At 47.9% G+C, this 25,126-nt stretch overlaps 1 long non-coding RNA gene across 1 annotated transcript; it reads left to right on the forward strand.

Annotated features, from left to right (window-relative positions):
* The first annotated feature begins 4,605 nt into the window (after positions 1-4,605).
* LOC144948904 (uncharacterized) lies at positions 4,606-23,606 on the forward strand. Its single transcript, XR_013640212.1, has 3 exons — positions 4,606-4,784; positions 14,025-14,060; positions 23,547-23,606. It is a non-coding gene; the product is annotated as an uncharacterized LOC144948904 (long non-coding RNA).
* The last annotated feature ends 1,520 nt before the right edge of the window (positions 23,607-25,126 follow it).

Here is a 25,126-nt window from a genome sequence, read left to right on the forward strand (position 1 = left end):
ATCAATGACTCAGCTTGCGACCCCCGTGTTTTTTGACGCATCGTGAAGGGCCTGCTGCACTCCAACAATCCATCAGCTAGTCAACCCGGTTTGTGCACATTACTTGCGATATTCTTCAAAATAGTGACGATCAAGATGGCAGTTTCTCACTTGAAGGCAACGCATTCCCCCGGTCTGCCATCTGAGTGTGAACAACCTGGAACCAATGCAAAAATCGAGACCCTGGCACTAACGTCGGTGGCAGATGTGTCGATGTTCATCGCACAGCTGCCAAATAAGACATCGCTGCTCGGCTGAAAAAAGTTTGACTTGAGCAAGAGTGATGCTGCAAACTATCACCTGATCTCAAACCTGAGTATGATTTCAAAGGTCATAGAGCACCTGTATCTGAAGCATTTATTTCCCCACATTGCTGCGATGGGCAGATTAAACCTATTGCAGTCGGTGCGCCATAGCATTGGTTGGCCCCGATCTCTCAGCCGCCTTCGACACCATCGACCATGAGATTATCTTCAGGTGGCTAAGTTCAAGGTTCGGTATATTGGGTAAAGCCCTGGGATGTATGGAGTCATGCTTACATGGTCGATCACAGTTCATCAAGCTGAGCAACGAAGAGTCATCGCGTATGCCTTGCCTCGTTGGCATACCATAGGGGTCCATCCTTGGGCCCTTCCTATTTTCAACATACGTGTTTCCGATCGCCGATAACATCTCATCGCATCACATCAAGTCCCATTAATATGCTAATGATACACAATTATACACCAAAGTGAAGTCAAAGTTAGATATAGAGAGCCTCAGGAACCTCAAGGATTCCACAAGAGTAGTGCAAATGCGGCTTGCACGAAATTAAATGCTGCTTATTCCAGAAAAATCGGAAGTTTTGCTGGTTTGTACTCAGCCTCACGACAAAAGAATATGTAAGAATCAGGTGTGGCAGTTGCAGACGCCTGGATTCTGTTTTCTAGTTATCTAAACAGCGTCGGCACCCTACTCGACCAGAATGTCGTTAGATAAACACGTGCAAACTATAGTCAGGTCCTGCAATTTTCATATCGGGGCTCTACAACACATTCGACCACTATTGAGTCGTGACACAGCCAACACGGTGGCGTGTAGCAAAGTATCGACAAAGCTCGATTATTGGAACTCACTACTCTATGGGATGTTTGGCAAAAATATTAATAAGCTGCAGTGTGTAAAAAATTCTCTGACACATATGACGGGTACTGCAAGATCTGACCATGTCCATCCAGTGCTCACAAATGAACCACAATACCTGGCTGATCTCGTCAAGGAGCATAAATCATCACACGACCTCCGGTCATCCTCGCAGCTGCTTTTGGCTACCCATCGAACGTCTGGAACACTCTTCCGATATTAGGAAGCCGCTGGAGCTATGCACTTTTAAATCTAGATTAAAAACTAATTTCTTTATAACTGCTTCTTGTGTTTAGTTAATTATCCTTCCCCCGCACCTACAATTATCATGGTAGGCGATGTATAGTCCGAAAGAAGTTCAGCATTCATATATACAATAGTTATGAAGGCCTCATTAAAAAGCATATTATGGAATAAAACTCAATATGTTATCGCTTCTTTTTGAACCATAATTCCTTGACCTGGGAGATAATAAGAAGGATATTGTTGTAAGATGCTCATAAAACAACGTGTGAAATATGTGAATAGGGGAGAATACATTGATAGTTCACATCTGTTAATTCCTGCAAACTTTAAGTTTAGTCTGATTCCAACTCGCAGCTCAGCAGAAGTTTATGTATGTGTGGTATTGTGAATCATGCATTTGAATGCATGATTCACAATGTCCCAGTTCACAAGCCCTGGTTTGTCCAGGCTGCCAACATCCATCCCAGACCCAGCACCCGGTCACTACTTTATATTCAAAAAGTCAAGGAGACTTTCAATTTTACAAACTGCAAACGGCACTATTAAAAAAATTCAGATGTGACATGTGCAATTTCATCCTTATATGAGGGAGCAGTGGTGCAGTGGTTAGCACACCGTGTTATTAACTTGTTGACTTGTGTCTCTGACCATAAAGGTAACGACACATAGGACATTGTCTGCCAGATATTATTTTTTTCAGTTGTTGTGTGGTTTTATAAGCGTGTGTAGAGTCATGGGCAGTCACTGCACACATGTACACACATACCCACCAAATATTGCAATCATGCTCAGTCAGATTAAGATCCCTTTAAGATGTATAGTGTTAATTGACACAGAAAGTGAGTATCAAGTGCAGCATAGCTGCATGCAACTGCCTGTTTAATACATTAACATGACAGTTGCATCACCATAGCATTTGCAAGTCTGTGCAGCTTGAGGCCACGTAACTTGCAGGCAGGAGCTCACAGCACAGATGCATGTGTTCTGGGTTAACTGGCTGAGGTGACTTGAAAATGGACCACCTGTGCTCTTCAATGTGTCAACCTGCTGCATTGTAGTCACCCGAGGTTCTGCTCATTGTTGTGAGCAAGGAGTAAAGTGCACAGATGAACATGGATAATAATAATCCACATCTAGCGTCCCACATCCAGTATGGGAGGCATTCCTCTGTATATGTAATATATATATGGGACCGTTTTGCCAGTTTCAAAATTATGAAAACATAGGAATAGGCTTTACCCTTTCTGGCAATAACACAGGTGTTAAGATGTTCAAAAACCAAATAGATAAGTTGCAAGACATCAAGTCTGCATTAGCCACACATACTTGTGGCAAAAAATGCAAAAAAATATGCTCTGATACTATATGCATACTTGCATTGTCTTTGTACTCTTCACCTTTTGGAGTTCTTTGGTCTAACGATGGTGAGAAAAGGCCATCAAGAAGGCTGCCTCTAGTGTAGGGCAATCAGTTTCAAAGCCAATGCCATATATTATCAGAGCATATGTGTATGTATGTTTTTCCACAGGTATGTGTGGTTAATGCAGACGTGCTCATTGTCAGAAAGGGTAAATGTATATGTGATGCAAGTTAAATATGTTGATACTGTTTATGTTGCTAATTGGCCCTGTTATCAGGAACAAGCAAGGATCAGGTTTACTGCAACTATCTTATTTTAGTGACTTTACAGGGCTTGTAATTGTATCTCAGGTAAGATACATGGACAAAAAGTCCAATAAGTTAAATATGAAAAGAAATTAAATCCAATGCTGAATATGTCTCCTAAAATGCATATTGTCATTGTGAAATTAAATTCTTGGTACTTTCTCTTCCAGATGAACAGCGTCAGTTTCGACTTCTGGAAACCAGCGAATTTGAACTGCCCTATGACTATATGTCCATCACCCACTACGACAGGTAGGCCTTCATGATATCACCTTTTTGGGTTGATACCCGAATCCTGTATGCGATTCCAGCAGCCACAGCCTCACAGTGAGACAGAGCCCTCGTTTCCAGTGGAGTCTCCATCTCCTGCTGTTCAGGGAACTGGGAAATTTGAACATTAGATCTCCCTCTCTCACCCCACTCATCTACTACCATCTCTCACTCCACTGATGGCCCTCTATCACCCCACGCATCTACCATCTCTCACTCCACTGATCTCCCCCTCTCACACCATTAATTTCCTATCATAAATTCCACAGGGGAAAACTTATAAAATTCAATATATTATCGTGAATGAAAGGAGTCGTGTGGTTATAACCCACTTATTCGTGATACACTGCGATGACGTGAATAGTGCACCATCGCAGTGTATCCCGAATTTACGTTTGCATGGGCCGAGCTATGGTTAGAGTATATAAACTGTATACTGCAGGGACGTGCGGTCAGGGGAGGCAGGGGAGGCAGAGCATTGTCAGACGACTAGCGTTGTGTTGTAGGCTAGCAACCAGTGTAGAGTTGCGTTTAAGCGAGAGACAGAGCATTGTGTAACAGCAGAGAGTGTGTAACAGAGTGCTTGGTGTTTAATTCAATAATTGCCTCCAAGAAGTTATGTCTCCAAATCGGTCACTACACATGTGTCGAGAGCCAACTGTGATACTGCGTGCATATAGGCACACACTGACATAAGAATGCGAGAAGTGAGTCTGGCACTGTGTACAGCATGGAAAGCGTCCTCACAACATCCCCACGCCTTCACCACGCACACCTGCCGAGTAGCCGCTCACAAGTGGCATGAATGTTAATTAGGAATGACCCACCCTGACCTGGCTGTGCATTAGCTCCATCCATTCATTTGGTTTTCACAGCAAAGACAGCAGCTTCAGTTAATGCAGCTTTGCTTCTGCTTGTCTAGTGGAATATTCACGCGTATTCCTTTAATTGCCATAATAACTCGCACAGCACGAGAATGGGAATGGTAACTACACTACGGTTTGTTAATATTGCCCAATCAGTGCAATTGAACGATGCATTAGTGCTGTATGTTTCTTTTTTGTAAGATTAATGTTTTATTTTAATTCATTTTTTTATTTTAAAATAATTGTCGAAGGAACTTTTAATAAACTGCATAAACTTTATTTGTATCAATCACTAAAAATAATATTGCCAAAAATAGTGCCTCTACCTTAAAACAAGTTTACGCTGAAGTGTTTCAGCTCACGGATATACTGACAGTTAAATGCAGAAGTATGTTAATGCAGCCTTCTCTCGCAAATGTGGATGATGATGCATGTGCTGTGTTCCTGTCAAGGTGTGCATTCTCCGTGGATGGGATAAGCCCTACGATCATCCCTAAATCAGAGACAGTCACTATTGGTCAGCGGGATTGCCTCAGCCCACTGGACGTCATGAAGATTCAAAAGATGTACAAGAATGTAAGTAATACGGTACATGCACGTGGTGTCTAGTATTGTCATGTCATCGCATCACAGATAACCTGTACAAGGCATGATCGCCATACGTTTACAGTGCAAAATATGAGGCCATGCACGAGACACCCACCTGTTTAACATAGAGGTACCCGGAAGAGGCAGCACTGAGTATTTTGCTGACCCATCGGTGCATAGTTTGAGTTGCTTTCATCTGGACACATTGGTTTTCCAGTAGAGTGCATGCAAACAATACTGAAAAGCAGTGGTGCACATGGCTGCATGACTCAGTTAATGCTCGCTCACTCACTAAGCTCTGAGCCGGCAACGCTGGGATACTGCATAAACTTTATTTGTATCACCATTGCTTAAACCAGGTTCTCTAGTGTAGCGAGTTTATGGTCTCAACCGAGTCATCAGCGACTCGTTTATCATCTAATCCAGCTCTGAGGATTAAGCATTTCAGATTGATTGCTATGTGATATTTTTTTCAGGATATGAATGATGCACACAGTGGCCTGTTTAGTGACTTCGGAAGTTGTTCTGTGGTGTCATCTTCTAGGGCTGTATGGGCATAAAATGTCCGACTGCTTGCTGTGAGACTTGAAAATATCTTTCTCATTGCATACGTTTTTTTGCACAAATAGATTATATGTGCATTATATATGAAAAAAAATTGAAATCTCAAAATGGAATTGGCCAACTGTCCCTTGTATGGCTCTCCTGAAACAGACTTGAGAGTCGTGCTTCTTTGGGGAAAGAATTTCACATTTTGCAGTTCTAACGTTAGCCAAGTATTTGTTAGCTATGAAGGGAGTAAGCAAAACAATTGATGGTATAAATACCCCCATAAATTGTAGTGTAATGATGGATTGGGTTTTACAACGTATATAATAAATGCATAACTGTGGTAATTCTTCACGTTATAATGTTTCAACAAAGATGGGCAAATTACTGAGCAGGGCGAGTGAGGTCACAACCCACAGGGTCACAGCTGTAGTGGTGGTGAACCCGTTAAAGTGCCACTGGTGCCAGAGTGGGCCCAGATAAATCTGCCGAGTGGCACACTCTCATTGCACTGGCCCAGAGCGCCGGCCGCTCTGGACCAGCTCGCCTGTAAGTCACGGGCAGCCTTCACGGCTGTTGGGCGCCCCAGCGAAGGGGAGGTGTTCGCACGTCAATTGCCTGGTACGATCCGAGCACGTTACCGAAACAAGGCCGAGCCTGCCCGGTCAAGGCCAGCTCTTGCCTGAACGTGGCAGGGAACAAGGGGGAGTCTCACTTGCCATGTTTCTATGGAATTCCGGGAACGTTTATTGACAACTAGCGGAAGTACCCGGCTTTGCCCGGGTGAAAAATATATTTCTTAAAAACCTTACATATATATACACAGATACTAAGGTATTGTCAAAGCCCGGTGGGCTGTTTGTACATTTCTCCACCAACAAATATATAAGAGGCTTTCACAAGTCCAAAAAGTTGTAGAAAGTGTGGGGTAAATAGTTGATGTCAAAATGTTTCCGAAAATTGTGGTCTCCCCCCCCCCCCTCAAAAAATATCTTTACCCCTCGTAGGTATATATACTAACAACACCTTACATACAACAGAGGAAGTGGTATCTATTGACTCTGTAGTAGTATCTACTGACTGTACCGTAGTATCTACTGAGCCAGTAGTAGCTACTGACTGTGTAGTAGTATTTAGTGACTGTAATAGCTACTGACCATAGTAGTATTTACTGGGCCTACAGTAGTATCTACCGACTATATACTCGTAACGACAAACTGTATAGTATCTGCTGACTCTATAGTTGTATCCACTGACTATAGTAGTAACTACAAAATCTATAGCAGTATCTACTCACTCTATAATAGTATCTACTGACTCTAGTAGCTACTCACCGTAGCAGTATGTACTGACTGTATAGTAGTGTATACTGACTGTAGCAGTATTGACTGACTGTAGTGGTATATACTGACTGTTTTAGTATTTACTATAGCGGTATCTACCAACTCGATAGCAGTATCTACTATCACTACAGCAGTGTATACCGACTGAGGTCGTACCTGCTATCACTACAGCAGTGCATACTGCTGTGTTGGTACCTGCTATGATTACAGCAGTGCATACTGCTGTGTTGGTACCTGCTATGATAACAGCAGTGCATACTGCTGTGGTGGTATCTGCTATGATGAGAGGAGTACATATTGTGGTGGTGGTACCTGGTATGATAACAGCAGTGCATATTGACTGTACTCATCATTCACCCTCACCATTCACCACTCACAACTCACCCTTACCACTCATCCTCACCACTCACCACTCCCACTCACTATTCACCATTCACCCTCACAACTCACCACTCACCAACCTCCCTCACCAATCTCCCTCACCACTCACCCTCACCACTCATCCTCACCACTCACCCTCACCACTCACCCTCACCACTCACCCTCACCACTCACCAATCACCACTCACCCTCACCACTCACTCTCACCACTAACCCTCACCACTAACCCTCACCACTCTCACTCACCACTCTCCCTCACCACTCACCACTCACTCTCACCATTCACCCTCACCATTCAGCCTCACCACTCACCCTCACCACTCACCCTCACGACTCACTGTCACAACCACCACTCACCCGCACCACTCAACTTCACCCTCACTACTCACCATTCATCCTCACCAATCACCACTGACCAATCATCACTCACCACTCTCCACTAACCCTCACCACTCACCCTCAAAACTAACCACTCTCTCACCACTCACCCTCAGCACTCAGCACTCACCCTCACCACTCACCCTCACCACTCACCCTCACCACTCACGCTCACCACTCACCCCTCACCGCTCACCACTCACCCATCACCACTCACAACCGCCACTCACCCTCACCACTCATCCTCACCACTCACCCTCACAACAACCACTCACCCTCACCACTCACCCTGACCACTCACCACTCATCCTCACCAATCACACCCTCACCAATCACCAATCACCACTCACCCGCACTGCTCACCCTCACCACTCACGCTCACCCTCACCACTCACCCCTCACTAATCACCACTCATAACCGCCACTCACCCTCACCACTCACCACTCACCCTCAACACTCACCCTCACCACTCACCGTCACCACTCACCCTCACTACTCACCACTCATCCTCACCAATCACACCCTCAACAATCACCACTCACCCTCACCACTCACTCTCACCACTCACCACTCACCCCTCACCACTCACCCTCACAACAACCACTCACCCTCACCGCTCAGCACTCACCCTCACTACTCACCCTCACCACTCACCACTCATCCTCACCAATCACACCCTCACCAATCACTACTCACCCTCACCACTTGCCACTCACCCTCACCACTCACCCTCACCACTCACCCTCACCATTCACCCTCACCACTCTCCCTCACCACTCTCCCTCACCACTCACCAGTCACGCTCACCACTCACCCTCACTACTCACCACTCACCCTCAACACTCACTCTCACCACTCACCCTCACCACTCACCCTCACCACTCACCCTGACCACTCACCACTCATCCTCACCAATCACACCCTCACCAATCACCACTCACCCTCACTGCTCACCCTCACTGCTCACCCTCACCACTCACCCTCACCACTCACCCTCACCACTCACCACTCACGCTCACCCTCACCACACACCCCTCACTAATCACCACTCACAACCACCACTCACCCTCACCACTCACCCCTCATCCTCACCAATCACACCCTCAACAATCACCACTCACCCTCATCACTCACGCTCAACACTCACCCTCACCACTCATGCTCACCACTAACCCTCACAACTCACCCTCACCACTCACTAATCACCTCTCACAACCGTCACTCACCCTCACCACTCACTCTTACCACTCACCCTCATCACTCACCCTCACCACTCACCCTCACAACAACCACTCACCCTCACTACTCATCCTCACCAATCACACCCTCACCAATCACCACTCACCCTCACTGCTAACGCTCACCGCTCACCACTCACGCTCACCCTCACCACTCACCCCTCACTAATCACCACTCACAACTGCCACTCACCATCCCCACTCACCCTCACCACTCACCCTCACCAATCACCACTCACCCTCACCACTCACCCTCACCATTCACCAGTCACGCTCACCACTCACCCTCACTACTCACCACTCACCCTCAACACTCACCCTCACCGCTCACCACTCACCCTCAACACTCACCCTCACCGCTCACCACTCACCCTCACCACTCACCCTGACCACTCACCACTCATCCTCACCAATCACACCCTCACCAATCACCACTCACCCTCACTGCTCACCCTCACCGCTCACCCTCACCACTCACCCTCACCACTCACGCTCACCCTCACCACTCACTCCTCACTAATCACCACTCACAACCGCCACTCACCCTCACCACTCACCACTCACCCTCACCACTCACCCCTCACTAATCACCACTAACCCTCACCACTCACCCTCACCACTCACTAATCACCTCTCACAACCGTCACTCACCCTCACCACTCACTCTTACCACTCACCCTCACCACTCACCCTCACAACAACCACTCACCCTCACAACAACCACTCACCCTCACAACAACCACTCACCACTCATCCTCACCAATCACCCCTCACCACTCACCCTCACAACAACCACTCACCCTCACTGCTCACCACTCAACCTCAGCACTCACCCTCACCACTCACCACTCATCCTCACCAATCACACCCTCACCAATCACCACTCACCCTCACCACTTGCCACTCACCCTCACCACTCACCCTCACCATTCACCCTCACCACTCTCCCTCACCACTCTCCCTCACCACTCACCAGTCACGCTCACCACTCACCCTCACTACTCACCACTCACCCTCAACACTCACTCTCACCACTCACCCTCACCACTCACCCTCACCACTCACCCTGACCACTCATCCTCACCAATCACACCCTCACCAATCACCACTCACCCTCACTGCTCACCCTCACTGCTCACCCTCACCACTCACCCTCACCACTCACCCTCACCACTCACCACTCACGCTCACCCTCACCACACACCCCTCACTAATCACCACTCACAACCACCACTCACCCTCACCACTCACCCCTCATCCTCACCAATCACACCCTCAATAATCACCACTCACCCTCATCACTCACGCTCAACACTCACCCTCACCACTCATGCTCACCACTAACCCTCACAACTCACCCTCACCACTCACTAATCACCTCTCACAACCGTCACTCACCCTCACCACTCACTCTTACCACTCACCCTCATCACTCACCCTCACCACTCACCCTCACAACAACCACTCACCCTCACTACTCATCCTCACCAATCACACCCTCACCAATCACCACTCACCCTCACTGCTAACGCTCACCGCTCACCACTCACGCTCACCCTCACCACTCACCCCTCACTAATCACCACTCACAACTGCCACTCACCATCCCCACTCACCCTCACCACTCACCCTCACCAATCACCACTCACCCTCACCACTCACCCTCACCATTCACCAGTCACGCTCACCACTCACCCTCACTACTCACCACTCACCCTCAACACTCACCCTCACCGCTCACCACTCACCCTCAACACTCACCCTCACCGCTCACCACTCACCCTCACCACTCACCCTGACCACTCACCACTCATCCTCACCAATCACACCCTCACCAATCACCACTCACCCTCACTGCTCACCCTCACCGCTCACCCTCACCACTCACCCTCACCACTCACGCTCACCCTCACCACTCACTCCTCACTAATCACCACTCACAACCGCCACTCACCCTCACCACTCACCACTCACCCTCACCACTCACCCCTCACTAATCACCACTAACCCTCACCACTCACCCTCACCACTCACTAATCACCTCTCACAACCGTCACTCACCCTCACCACTCACTCTTACCACTCACCCTCACCACTCACCCTCACAACAACCACTCACCCTCACAACAACCACTCACCCTCACAACAACCACTCACCCTCACTACTCACCCTCACCACTCATCCTCACCAATCACACCCTCACCAATCACCACTCACCCTCACTGCTCACCACTCAACCTCAGCACTCACGCTCACCCTCACCACTCTCCCTCACCACTCTCCCTCACCACTCTCCCTCACCACTCTCCCTCCCCACTCCCCCTCACCACTCACCTTCACCAATCACCACTCACCCTCACCACTTACCTTCACCAATCACCACTCACCCTCACCACTTACCACTCACCCTCACCACTCACTACTCACCCTCACCACTCTCCCTCACCACTCTCCCTCACCACTCTCCCTCACCACTCACCCTCACCACTCACCAGTCACGCTCACCACTCACCCTCACTACTCACCACTCACCCTCAACACTCACCCTCGCCACTCACCAGTCACGCTCACCACTCACCCTCACTACTCACCCTCACCACTCATCCTCACCAATCACACCCTCACCAATCACCACTCACCCTCACTGCTCACCACTCAACCTCAGCACTCACGCTCACCCTCACCACTCTCCCTCACCACTCTCCCTCACCACTCTCCCTCACCACTCTCCCTCCCCACTCCCCCTCACCACTCACCTTCACCAATCACCACTCACCCTCACCACTTACCTTCACCAATCACCACTCACCCTCACCACTTACCACTCACCCTCACCACTCACTACTCACCCTCACCACTCTCCCTCACCACTCTCCCTCACCACTCTCCCTCACCACTCTCCCTCCCCACTCCCCCTCACCACTCACCTTCACCAATCACCACTCACCCTCACCACTTACCACTCACCCTCACCACTTACCACTCACCCTCACCACTCACTACTCTCCCTAACCACTCTCCCTCACCCCTCTCCCTCACCACTCTCCCTCACCACTCTCCCTCACCACTCACCCTCACCACTCACCCTCAACACTCACCCTCACCGCTCACCACTCACCCTCACCACTCACCCTGACCACTCACCACTCATCCTCACCAATCACACCCTCACCAATCACCACTCACCTTCACTGCTCACTCTCACTGCTCACCCTCACCACTCACCCTAACCACTCACGCTCACCCTCACCACTCACCCCTCACTAATCACCACTCACAACCGCCACTCACCCTCACCACTCACGCTCAACACTCACCCTCACCACTCATGCTCACCACTAACCCTCACCACTCACCCTCACCACTCACTAATCACCTCTCACAACCGTCACTCACCCTCACCACTCACTCTTACCACTCACCCTCACCACTCACCCTCATAACAACCACTCACCCTCACAACAACCACTCACCCTCACTACTCACCCTCACCACTCATCCTCACCAATCACACCCTCACCAATCACCACTCACCCTCACCACTCACGCTCACCCTCACCACTCACCCCTCACCACTCACCCCTCACTAATCACCACTAACAACCGCCACTCACCCTCCCCACTTACCCTCACCACTCACCCTCACCAATCACCACTCACCCTCACCAATCACCACTCACCCTCACCAATCACCACTCACCCTCACCAATCACCACTCACCCTCACCACTCACCCTCACCACTCACTCTCACTACTCTCCCTCACCACTCTCCCTCACCACTCTCCCTCACCACTCTCCCTCACCACTCTCCCTCACCACTCTCCCTCACCAGTCACGCTCACCACTCACCACTCACGCTCACCCCTCACCCTCACTACTCACCCTAACCACTCACCCTCAACACTCACCCTCACCACCACCACTCACCATATTCCCGTTTTAATAACTTACTTACGTGTCGCCAAGTATGCTTGAGGGTGATTGGTGATTGGTGAGGGAGAGTGGTGAGGGTAAGTAGTGAGGAATAGTGGTGAGGGTGAGTTGTGAGGGTAAGTGGTGAGGGTGAGTGGTGAGTGGTCAGTGATAGTGAGTGGTGAGTGATAGTGAGTGATAGTGAGTGGAGAGGGTGAGTGGTGATGATGAGTGAGGGAGAGTGGTGAGGGAGAGTGTTGAGGGTGTATACATTTTTTGCCTATGATGACAGCAGTACATGCTGACGTTTTGTATGTTAAATGTAAAAGCTAAATGTGTGAATGTGTGTGTCGGAAATGTTAAGGGCGATCCTAAAGGAATCCACAACCTTCGATGATTCCTTTGCGCGATTGAAAGAATCGATTCCTGGCGCATAGGAGGTTTCCATTTTTAATTACAGAGTTTTATTTTCATTGTTATGTTATGTTTTAAAGTTTTCAGGAGTTTTTAATTATATTTTAACCCCGGTCAACGCCGGATATTTCCCATTCGTAGCAGTTTATATCAACTCTATAACCAACTTATATTAAACGGAAATAAGGAGATTCGAAATGAATCTACAACCTTCGATTCCTTTTTGCGATTCAGAGAATCGATTCTTGGCACGGTCGGGTTTATAATTTTAATTACACAGTTGTATTTTCATTGGTATGTTATGTTTTAAAGTTTTCAGAAGATTTTAAATGTATTTTTCCCCCGGGCAACGCTGGGCATATCGAGTTTATACCACAAAGTCGTCGCTTGACACGTGTGGGGTGTCGAGGCCTAGTACCGTGCAGAGCCTCCGGCCTCGCCTAGATTGCCCACCCGGCTGAGGCTGGGTACTGGGGCCGTTACGCCCCCCCCCCCCCCCGCTACAATAATACTGTCTGATCGCTATAATTTTATTATCTACCGACCCTATAATAGTAATTGCACACATTGGGGTGAGGGGGGAGTGAAGAGGACGTGAAACTTTGATGAATTTACCTCAGAGTCGCGTGTTAATGCGTGCGCATATTTTTAACGGGAATTAAAAATGGCGTCCACCCCGCAGCGAAGGCGTTGCTACCCGTTGCCAGGGTCAACCGCCGTGGTCCGCGCCGGTCGGCAATAATAAATAAATAATTATATAAATAAATAAAGAGGAATCGCACTAAATCGATAATCGGTCCGATTTAAAGTTTAGAGACGAAAAATCGGAAATGCCTAAGTTTACCGCGGGCCGGGGGCGTGCCCACCTGCAAAATTTAATCTCGGCGAACCCCACGGTCCGAGAGCTAAATCCCCCGGAAGGGAGCGTACGCAGACGGACGGACAGACAGACAGACAGACAGACAAAAAATGAATTATATAGGTTAGATGATGTGTTTCTACTTTTTCAGGTGGTGGCTATCGAAATTGCTCGAGCTCTTCCTGAGGTAAGCAAGGTTCCATACATCTGCACAATGTGGCTTCATTGCACACACAGCAGGCTAATGCTGGTTGGATGTACAATTGCACGTGTCGGTTATTTCCTGCAACTCTTTCTCATTGGCGGCTGTAATCGTGCTATTCACAGTCGCATGTTTTATCGGTATATATACTCGTCATCATCTTCAATTTGTCAACATGTATTCACTGTTGTTAATCTCCAAACTATATATCTAGACCAAAGCATTTGTAGTAGCTAATCCATGAACCGTGTGTCTCTTAATAATGCACGATTCTCACCCACAACAGAGACAGCTTTCTTTTGAGCCTCGTCTCAAACGGTGTTAGACCAGAGGACAGCAAAAGACGTCCTCTGGTCAATGCAGACATTATTCCTTGTAAAAAGGTTTCAGTTTGGTGTTTTAACATCTTAACACCTGTTTTGTTGCCAGAAAAAAGGGGAAAATCTATGATCATGATTGGGAAGGTTCCTATTCGCTTATCTAGAAATTATTTGCCTGACAATTCATTTCGAAGCTTTGACTCGGAAACAACTATCACATCTCATTGTGTTGCAGGGTAGCACCAGGCTTAGTTCTATGCCATTTACACTTCATAATGCACGTTTTCTACAGGGCTAATAAATAAAACCTGTTTATTTACAAATCACAGGTCTATAAGGTTTTATTTGTAAATGAAAAATAGGACTGGGTTGCAGAAATCTAAAATGTATTCATTCTGATGTTTTGTTAGAATTGCCAAAAACTGGATCTACCTTGGTTGATCAAGGATGAGGCTTTTATATATAGTGAAGTTATTAATTTGCAGTGATGACAAAGCATTTTCCAAATTTGCCCCAAACATGGCACGTTTGAAGTGAAATATGGAAACGAAAATACAGAACTCTTCTTTTGGTGGGCCTATTACCTGTGACTCCTATTATCTACGGGAGCTGTAGGGTTTGTGGAAACTTATATTACTCCTAGCCCTTTTGCTTGTGCTTATCTGCAATCATAGGTGATGTTTCCGAAAAGTCTATGCGGAACGGCATCCGAATACCCGCAATATTTTCACAGATAAGAGGAGTCATATGTCGAATTACTCCAATTACTTGTTGGTTATACACTGAGTAACTCGGGATACACAGAAAGAGACAGAGACACAGACAAGGAGGCACACTTAGACAAGGAGAGATACACAAGGACACACACACATACACGGTGACACCTACTCTTTTGCATAAGTGGGATTGGACAGGAGGCATCGCTACAAGGGATGATGAATGATGGTCAAGAATAAATAACGGAGTGCCAGTCAAGGAATAGAACGTGTCCAAGAGGACATTGAGCAATGAAATAAGGGGAGGCCCAGGACCAGGTCTGATCATCACCACTGATGTTAGCCGTGAGTGGGAATCAAACTCAGGTCTCTGAGTTTGTAACACAATGCACTCACAATCTACATGAAGCACTATGCGTCCTGAGCACACGAGTTCCCTCGAAATTCCACTGTCACTCGAGCATGATTGTACGCAGCTACATACGGAGCCATCCACCATCTGAGCTCCAGCGAGTGGCAACCTGCGCAAAGCGCTCCCATTTGCAACGCCGATGCACGTGGGATTATTGCATGGGGCAGTGCGCACTCTCATGTGATCAATGATCTAGCAACCTGTATACAGTGCAAAAGCCCTGAGCAGTTAACCTCACTTGCGTTTCTCAGCTCAACCCATTGTCTGCTTCTGGCTCGTAATTCATCATCACCACCCATGTTTATTCCACGGCTGGATGAAGTCTGTCCCTTCTCAAGATTCTGAGATGTAAAAGCCACCCAGAATTTGGATCTCCTCGCGTGTCCCTTGTAGTAGTGTTATTACAGAATTATAACTACACATGTGTTACACAATACATAATGTATGTGTGTTGTACAATATTGTGACTATGCAGTGGTATAGCATTATATTATTACGTGTATACATTTACAATAATAATATACTATACAATGTACTCTATTGTATTAAACTATATTTTAGTTATATTGTAGTCTATTGCATTGTTAATATATTGGAATTTAATTATTAATGCAATACATATTCCTAGAAATAGATTATATTATACACATTCCATTGTACGATGCAATTGCACTCCATGTGTTGCATTGTACTATATATTGCATTGTAGATTATGTTTGTTATATTATGCATACATTGCATTATATTACAAATTTATTACATTGTATGCTACAATTAAAGTATACATATATTTATGTTGTATGAGGGATACGAATGCATTGATAAAAACTATTTATTTCACTGGTATTACAGTTGTGAAATACATAAATGTATGGTATTTTCGTTAGACAATCATGCATGGCTTGATTTACTCATGCAATGCATTCATCGCAGTCTGGTGACATTTAGAGACTGCACGGGCTACGTTTGTTGAACGAGGGAAGTGTTCTGATGTATGTGCCTCACAGCATGTGTGGCGTTAGCCCAGATGAAGACACTACTGCAACAATGGAGTCAACTAATTAGGAAGAGAAGTCTGCAGGGCTAATTAGGACGAGGAGTCAGCAGGACTAGATGAGGAGCTATAAATGTTCACGTGATAAGCCACTTTGTTGAGCTATCATTTGTGGCCAGGTCGCTTCTGAAAAATAAGCTATTAACTCAGTAGGCTTTACCTGGTAAGATAAATGAAATGTTTAGTGTTAGTTGTATATTTTTAAGTGATTGTTTACCTTTCCTATACTTTGCACTCCTATCGTGTTTTTTAATTGTTTATTGTTGTAACGTTCTGACCCTCCCCTACTGGACAGCTGTGAATAAAGCTTTATAGCTCATCGGATTCTTCCAGTATTAACACATTCTGATTCTGTATGTATGCTGTGTAACTTCTTTCACACCGTACGTAGCCACCCGTGTTAATCAGAGATGGAGGGGAATGACAACAATTTAAACACCAAAATAGGAAGAGGAGTTTGTAGGACTAATTTAGATGTCTGTAGGTCTAATCAGTGCCGGATTATCGTAGTAGCAAAAGTAGCATATGCTACGGGCCCCGTACTATTAAGGGCCCCGTGCTAAATGCTTTCAAGCTATCAATTCCGGTTCAGTGATTCGTCGTATTATCTGGTTGCATAGCAAAAAATAAAATAAATTGCTTCACGATGCAAGTAAAAGAAATTGTGTTTTAATATTTAAGTGTTTTTTTTATGTAGGGCCCCTTTATAACATACTAGCGGAAGTACCCGGCTTTGCCCGGGTGAAAAATATATTTCTTAAAAACCTTACATATATACACATATACTAAGGTATTATCAAAGCCCGGTGGGCTGTTTGTACATTTATCCACCAACAAATATATAAGAGGCTTTCACAAGTCCAAAAAGTTGTAGAAAGTGTGGGGTAAATAGTTGATGTCAAAATGTTTCTGAAAATTGTGTGTAAGGTGTTGTTAGTATATATACTAACAACACCTTACATACAACAGAGGAAGTGGTATCTATTGACTCTGTAGTAGTATCTACTGACTGTACCGTAGTATCTACTGAGCCAGTAGTAGCTACTGACTGCGTAGTAGTATTTAGTGACTGTAATAACTACTGACCATAGTAGTATTTACTGGGCCTACAGTAGTATCTACCGACTATATACTCGTAACGACTAACTGTATAGTATCTGCTAACTCTATAGTTGTATCCACTGACTATAGTAGTGACTACAAAATCTATAGCAGTATCTACTCACTCTATAATAGTATCTACTGACTCTAGTAGCTACTCACCGTAGCAGTATGTACTGACTGTATAGTAGTATATACTGACTGTAGCAGTATTGACTGACTGTAGTGGTATATACTGACTGTTTTAGTATTTACTATAGCGGTATCTACCAACTCGATAGCAGTATCTACTATCACTACAGCAGTGTATACCGACTGAGGTCGTACCTGCTATCACTACAGCAGTGCATACTGCTGTGTTGGTACCTGCTATGATTACAGCAGTGCATACTGCTGTGGTGGTATCTGCTATGATGAGAGGAGTACATATTGTGGTGGTGGTACCTGGTATGATAACAGCAGTGCATATTGACTGTACTCATCATTCACCCTCACCATTCAACACTCACAACTCACCCTTACCACTCATCCTCACCACTCACCACTCCCACTCACTATTCACCATTCACCCTCACAACTCACCACTCACAAACCTCCCTCACCAATCTCCCTCACCACTCACCCTCACCACTCACCCTCACCACTCACCCTCACCACTCACCCTCACCCCTCACCAATCACCACTCACCCTCACCACTCACTCTCACCACTAACCCTCACCACTAACCCTCACCACTCTCACTCACCACTCTCCCTCACCACTCACCACTCACTCTCACCATTCACCCTCACCATTCAGCCTCACCACTCACCCTCACCACTCACCCTCACGACTCACTGTCACAACCACCACTCACCCGCACCACTCAACTTCACCCTCACTACTCACCATTCATCCTCACCAATCACCACTGACCAATCATCACTCACCACTCTCCACTAACCCTCACCACTCAACCTCACCACTCACCCTCAAAACTAACCACTCTCTCACCACTCACCCTCACCACTCAGCACTCACCCTCACCACTCACCCTCACCACTCACCCCTCACCGCTCACCACTCACCCATCACCACTCACAACCGCCACTCACCCTCACCACTCATCCTCACCAATCACCCTCACAACAACCACTCACCCTCACCGCTCGCCACTCACCCTCACCACTCACCACTCACCACTCATCCTCACCAATCACACCCTCACCAATCACCAATCACCACTCACCCGCACTGCTCACCCTCACCACTCACGCTCACCCTCACCACTCACCCCTCACTAATCACCACTCATAACCGCCACTCACCACTCACCCTCAACACTCACCCTCACCACTCACCCTCACCACTCACCCTCACTACTCACCAGTCATCCTCACCAATCACACCCTCAACAATCACCACTCACCCTCACCACTCACCCTCACCACTCACTCTCACCACTCACCCTCACAACAACCACTCACCCTCACCGCTCGGCACTCACCCTCACTACTCACCCTCACCACTCACCACTCACCCTCACCGCTCGGCACTCACCCTCACCACTCTCCCTCACCACTCTCCCTCACCACTCACCAGTCACGCTCACCACTCACCCTCACTACTCACCACTCACCCTCAACACTCACCCTCACCCTCACCTCTCACCACTCACCCTCACCACTCACCCTCACCACTCACCCTGACCACTCACCACTCATCCTCACCAAGCACACCCTCACCAATCACCACTCACCCTCACTGCTCACCCTCACTGCTCACCCTCACCACTCACCTTCACCACTCACCACTCATGCTCACCCTCACCACTCACCCCTCACTAATCACCACTCACAACCGCCACTCACCCTCACCACTCACCCTCACTACTCACCACTCATCCTCACCAATCACACCCTCAACAATCACCACTCACCCTCACCACTCACGCTCAACACTCACCCTCACCACTCATGCTCACCACTAACCCTCACCACTCACCCTCACCACTCACTAATCACCTCTCACAACCGTCACTCACCCTCACCACTCACTCTTACCTCTCACCCTCATCACTCACCCTCACCACACACCCTCACAACAACCACTCACCCTCACTACTCATCCTCACCAATCGCACCCTCACCAATCACCACTCACCCTCACTGCTCACCCTCACCGCTCACCACTCAACCTCACCCTCACCACTCACGCTCACCCTCACCACTCACCCCTCACTAATCACCACTCACAACTGCCACTCACCCTCCCCACTCACCCTCACCCTCCCCACTCACCCTCACCATTCACCCTCACCACTCACCCTCACCATTCACCCTCACCACTTTCCCTCACCACTCTCCCTCACCACTCTCCCACACCACTCACCCTCACCACTCACCAGTCACGCTCACCACTCACCCTCACTACTCACCCTCAACACTCACCCTCACCGCTTACCACTCACCCTCAACACTCACCCTCACCGCTCACCCTCACTGCTCACCACTCACCCTCACCACTCACCCTGACCACTCACCACTCATCCTCACCAATCACACCCTCACCAATCACCACTCACCCTCACTGCTCACCCTCACCGCTCACCCTCACCACTCACCCTCACCACTCACACTCACCCTCACCACTCACCCCTCACTAATCACCACTCACAACCGCCACTCACCCTCACCACTCACCACTCACCCTCACCACTCATTCTCACTACTCACCACTCATCCTCACCAATCACACCCTCAACAATCACCACTCACCCTCACCGCTCAACACTCACCCTCACCACTCATGCTGACCACTAACCCTCACCACTCACCCTCACCACTCACTAATCACCTCTCACAACCGTCACTCACCCTCACCACTCACTCTTACCACTCACCCTCACCACTCACCCTCACAACAACCACTCACCCTCACAACAACCACTAACCCTCACTACTCACCCTCACCACTCATCCTCACCAATCACACCCTCACCAATCACCACTCACTCTCACTGCTCACCACTCAACCTCACCCTCACCACTCACGCTCACCCTCACCACTCACCCCTCACTTATCACCACTAACAACCGCCACTCACCCTCCCCACTCACCCTCACCACTCACCCTCACCAATCACCACTCACCCTCACCACTTACCACTCACCCTCACCACTCACTACTCACCCTGACCACTCACCCTCACCACTCTCCCTCACCACTCTCCCTCACCACTCTCCCTCACCACTCTCCCTCACCACTCTCCCTCACCACTCTCCTTTACCACTCACCCTCACCAGTCACGCTCACCACTCACCAGTCACGCTCACCACTCACCCTCACTACTCACCCTAACCACTCACCACTCACCCTCAACACTCACCCTCACCACTCACCACTCACCCTCACCACTCACCCTGACCACTCACCACTCATCCTCACCAATCACACCCTCACCAATCACCACTCACCCTCACTGCTCACCCTCACCGCTCACCCTCACCACTCACCCTCACCACACACGCTCACCCTCACCACTCACCCCTCACTAATCACCACTCACAACCGCCACTCACCCTCACCCTCACCACTCACCCTCACTACTCACCACTCATCCTCACCAATCACACCCTCAACAATCACCACTCACCCTCACCACTCACGCTCAACACTCACCCTCACCACTCATGCTCACCACTAACCCTGACCACTCACCCTCACCACTCACTAATCACCTCTCACAACCGTCACTCACCCTCACCACTCACTCTTACCACTCACCCTCACCACTCACCCTCACAACAACCACTCACCCTCACAACAACCACTCACCCTCACTACTCACCCTCACCACTCATCCTCACCAATCACACCCTCACCAATCACCACTCACCCTCACTGCTCACCACTCAACCTCACCCTCACCACTCACGCTCACCTTCACCACTCACCCCTCACTAATCACCAATAACAACCGCCACTCACCCTCCCCACTCACCCTCACCACTCACCCTCACCAATTACCACTCACCCTCACCACTTACCACTCACCCTCACCACTCACTACTCTCCCTCACCACTCTCCCTCACCACTCTCCCTCACCACTATCCCTCACCACTCACGCTCACCACTCACCCTCACTACTCACCCTCAACACTCACCCTCACCACCACCACCCACCCTATTCCCGTTTTAAAAACTTACTTACGTGTCGCCAAGTATGCTTGAGGGTGATTGGTGATTGGTGAGGGAGAGTGGTGAGGGTAAGTAGTGAGGAATAGTGGTGAGGGTGAGTTGTGAGGGTAAGTGGTGAGGGTGAATGGTGAGTGGTGAGTGGTCAGTGATAGTGAGTGGTGAGTGATAGTGAGTGATAGTGAGTGGAGAGGGTGAGTGGTGATGATGAGTGAGGGAGAGTGGTGAGGGAGAGTGTTGAGGGTGTATACATGTTTTGCCTATGATGACAGCAGTACATGCTGACGTTTTTTATGTTAAATGTAAAAGCTAAATGTGTGAATGTGTGTGTCGGAAATGTTAAGGGCGATCCTAAAGGAATCTACAACCTTCGATGATTCCTTTGCGCGATTCAAAGAACATGTTTTACCAAAAACTACACATGTGTTAGTACCTGGGTAGTAAGTGTTATTTTCTATACGCTGACATCTCAAAAGTTACAAATGGGAGAAAATTCCCCTCAAACTTAATTTTTTTTGACACGGACAGTGATATTTACAAATGGAGCTATTTTGCTAGGAAAAACCTGTGCATTTGTGTAATTCTTTCCTTTATATAAAGTTCTGGTCACAAAAGCAACATGTATGGGGAATAATAGCCATCTTATATACTTAGGAGGCTTAAGCAATATGTATTTTTCCCCCGGGCAACGCTGGGTATATCGAGTTTATACCACAAAGTCGTCGCGTGACAGAGTTGTGTGTCGAGGCCTAGTACCGTGCAGAGCCTCCGGCCTCGCCTAGATTGCCCACCCGGCTGAGGGTGGGTACTGGGGCCGTTACGCCCCCCCCCCCCCGCGCTACAATAATACTGTCTAATCGCTATAATTGTATTATCTACCGACCCTATAATAGTAATTGCACACATTGGGGTGGAAGGGGAGTGAAGAGGACGTGAAACTTTGATGAATTTTCCTCAGAGTCGCGTGTTAATGCGTGCGCATATTTGTAACGGGAATTAAAAATGGCGTCCACCCCGCAGCGAAGTTGTTGCTACCCGTTGCCAGGGGCAACCGCCGTGGTCCGCGCCGGCCAGCAATATTAAATAAATAAGTAATTAATTATATAACTAAATAAAGAGCAATCGCACTAAATCTATAATCGGTCCGATTTAAAGTTTAGAGACAAAAATCGGAAATGCCTAAGTTTACCGCGGGCCGGGGACGTGCCCACCTGCAAAATTTATTCTCGGCGAACCCCACGGTCCGAGAGCTAAATCCCCCGGAAGGGAGCGTACGCAGACGGACAAACAGACAGACAGACAGACAGACAAAAAATGAATTATATAGGTTAGATGCTACAGGCCCTGCACTGGGTCCAATTAGTGAAACTGCGGAGATGCCGACTCCAAGCTCAACCCACTTTGTTCCTTAAATGGCATTGGTCTCTCTCCATCCCGCCCCTAATTTGGGCTAATAATGGCCAGATTTTCAGCAAATTCAGTCGATATGTGGAAATATTAATTAAAATAAAATAATATTATCGTTTGACAAAATGTGAATGATGCCCCTATTACCAATGGGCTCTCATACATATTTACGACAGTACTTACTGATATGAATGTACAATGCTCGCTGATGTGGTTCATTCAGTGCCATGTCGATTCATGGCCACTTCTCACTTCGATCTGCCTTCACCTTTTGTTTCTGCAGGACAGAAACAAATCATTCCAGGAGCTGAGGAAAATTATTTCACAAGTAAAAATGACACGCTAAAGGTACAGTAGCAAATATCACTCTAGTTTCATCAGACACAAGCCTCGCAGAGTTGAGCCTGCCATACATAAGCCACGTGTCTCATGTATATGTTTTGAGCTACAAAGCATAAGACAGTGTGGATATGGAACAACAAAGGGTTCAATCTACAGACAAAAGTCAGGATATACCAATACTAATTTCTGCTACCCATATGGCTTTATGACAAATGCAAAAGTGCTGGAAGTTGCCATCCATATATGGTTGTGGTGAATGGCAGGACATGGTAACAAAAGAGGATGTCTATCAATCTACAAATGAGCCATTAATCACATCGGTAATCAAATAATGTAGTCTGGGCCACGTATACTACACAACACCAGATATAAGGGCTCAGCAGCCGCCATGTGGGTTCCATAACATGGCAAGTGGGGACAAGGATGACTGCTGATAAGCTGTGGAATCAAACAGTGCAGAAAAATCTTCCAACTGCAGGTGTCACATGCGGAGAGCTCAGACTGATGGTAGAAGACCTTGAAAAGCGGAGGCATTGGGTTGCCCAATCTGTCAGTGACACGTGATAAGCCACTTCGTTTAACTTCTTTCCCACCGCACGCAGCCAACCGTGCTGATCGGAGGTGCGGGGGGAAGGACAACAAACTAAATGCAAAAGGCAGTTCTACAGAAATTATATTTAAATTTAGACAACAGCCTAAATACTAAGTAGTGCGGATAAGACAACTGGATTAACGGCACTCGCTTTCGTCGCATGGCATACACACGTGGGGAATATTTGCCTGTGCCCAGTGCCGGTTGGGCCACCAAATTTCCATCAGTCCTTTCCCTCTGCAGGTGTTGCATCGTTGTCACCTGGCTGCAAAGGCCTGGTCTTACAATAACTCCCCATCTGGTTATTTATCTCTTGGTGCCACTCAAATGTTGTTCCCGGGGATTTACCAAACTGCACCCTGCACGTGTGTGTACTCATCCACCCTGCTGCACACCACGTGTACACTCATCCACCCTGCTGCACACTACGTGTGGACTCATCTACTCTGCTGCACACTACGTGTAGACTCATCTACCCTGCTGCACACTACGTGTAGACTCATCTACCCTGCTGCACACTACGTGTAGACTCATCCACCCTGCTGCACACTACGTGTAGACTCATCCACCCTGCTGCACACTACGTGTAGACTCATCCACCCTGCTGCACACTACGTGTAGACTCATCTAACCTGCTGCACACTACGTGTGTACTCATCCACCCTGCTGCACACTACGTGTAGACTCATCTAACCTGCTGCACACTACGTGTGTACTCATCCACCCTGCTGCACACTACGTGTGTACTCATCCACCCTGCTGCACACTACGTGTAGACTCATCCACCCTGCTGCACACTACGTGTAGACTCATCCACCCTTCTGCACACTACGTGTAGACTCATCTAACCTGCTGCACACTACGTGTGTACTCATCCACCCTGCTGCACACTACGTGTAGACTCATCCACCCTTCTGCACACTACGTGA

The sequence above is a fragment of the Lampetra fluviatilis genome, chromosome 3 (assembly GCF_964198595.1).
Source record: "Lampetra fluviatilis chromosome 3, kcLamFluv1.1, whole genome shotgun sequence".
NCBI classification, from domain to species: domain Eukaryota; kingdom Metazoa; phylum Chordata; class Hyperoartia; order Petromyzontiformes; family Petromyzontidae; genus Lampetra; species Lampetra fluviatilis.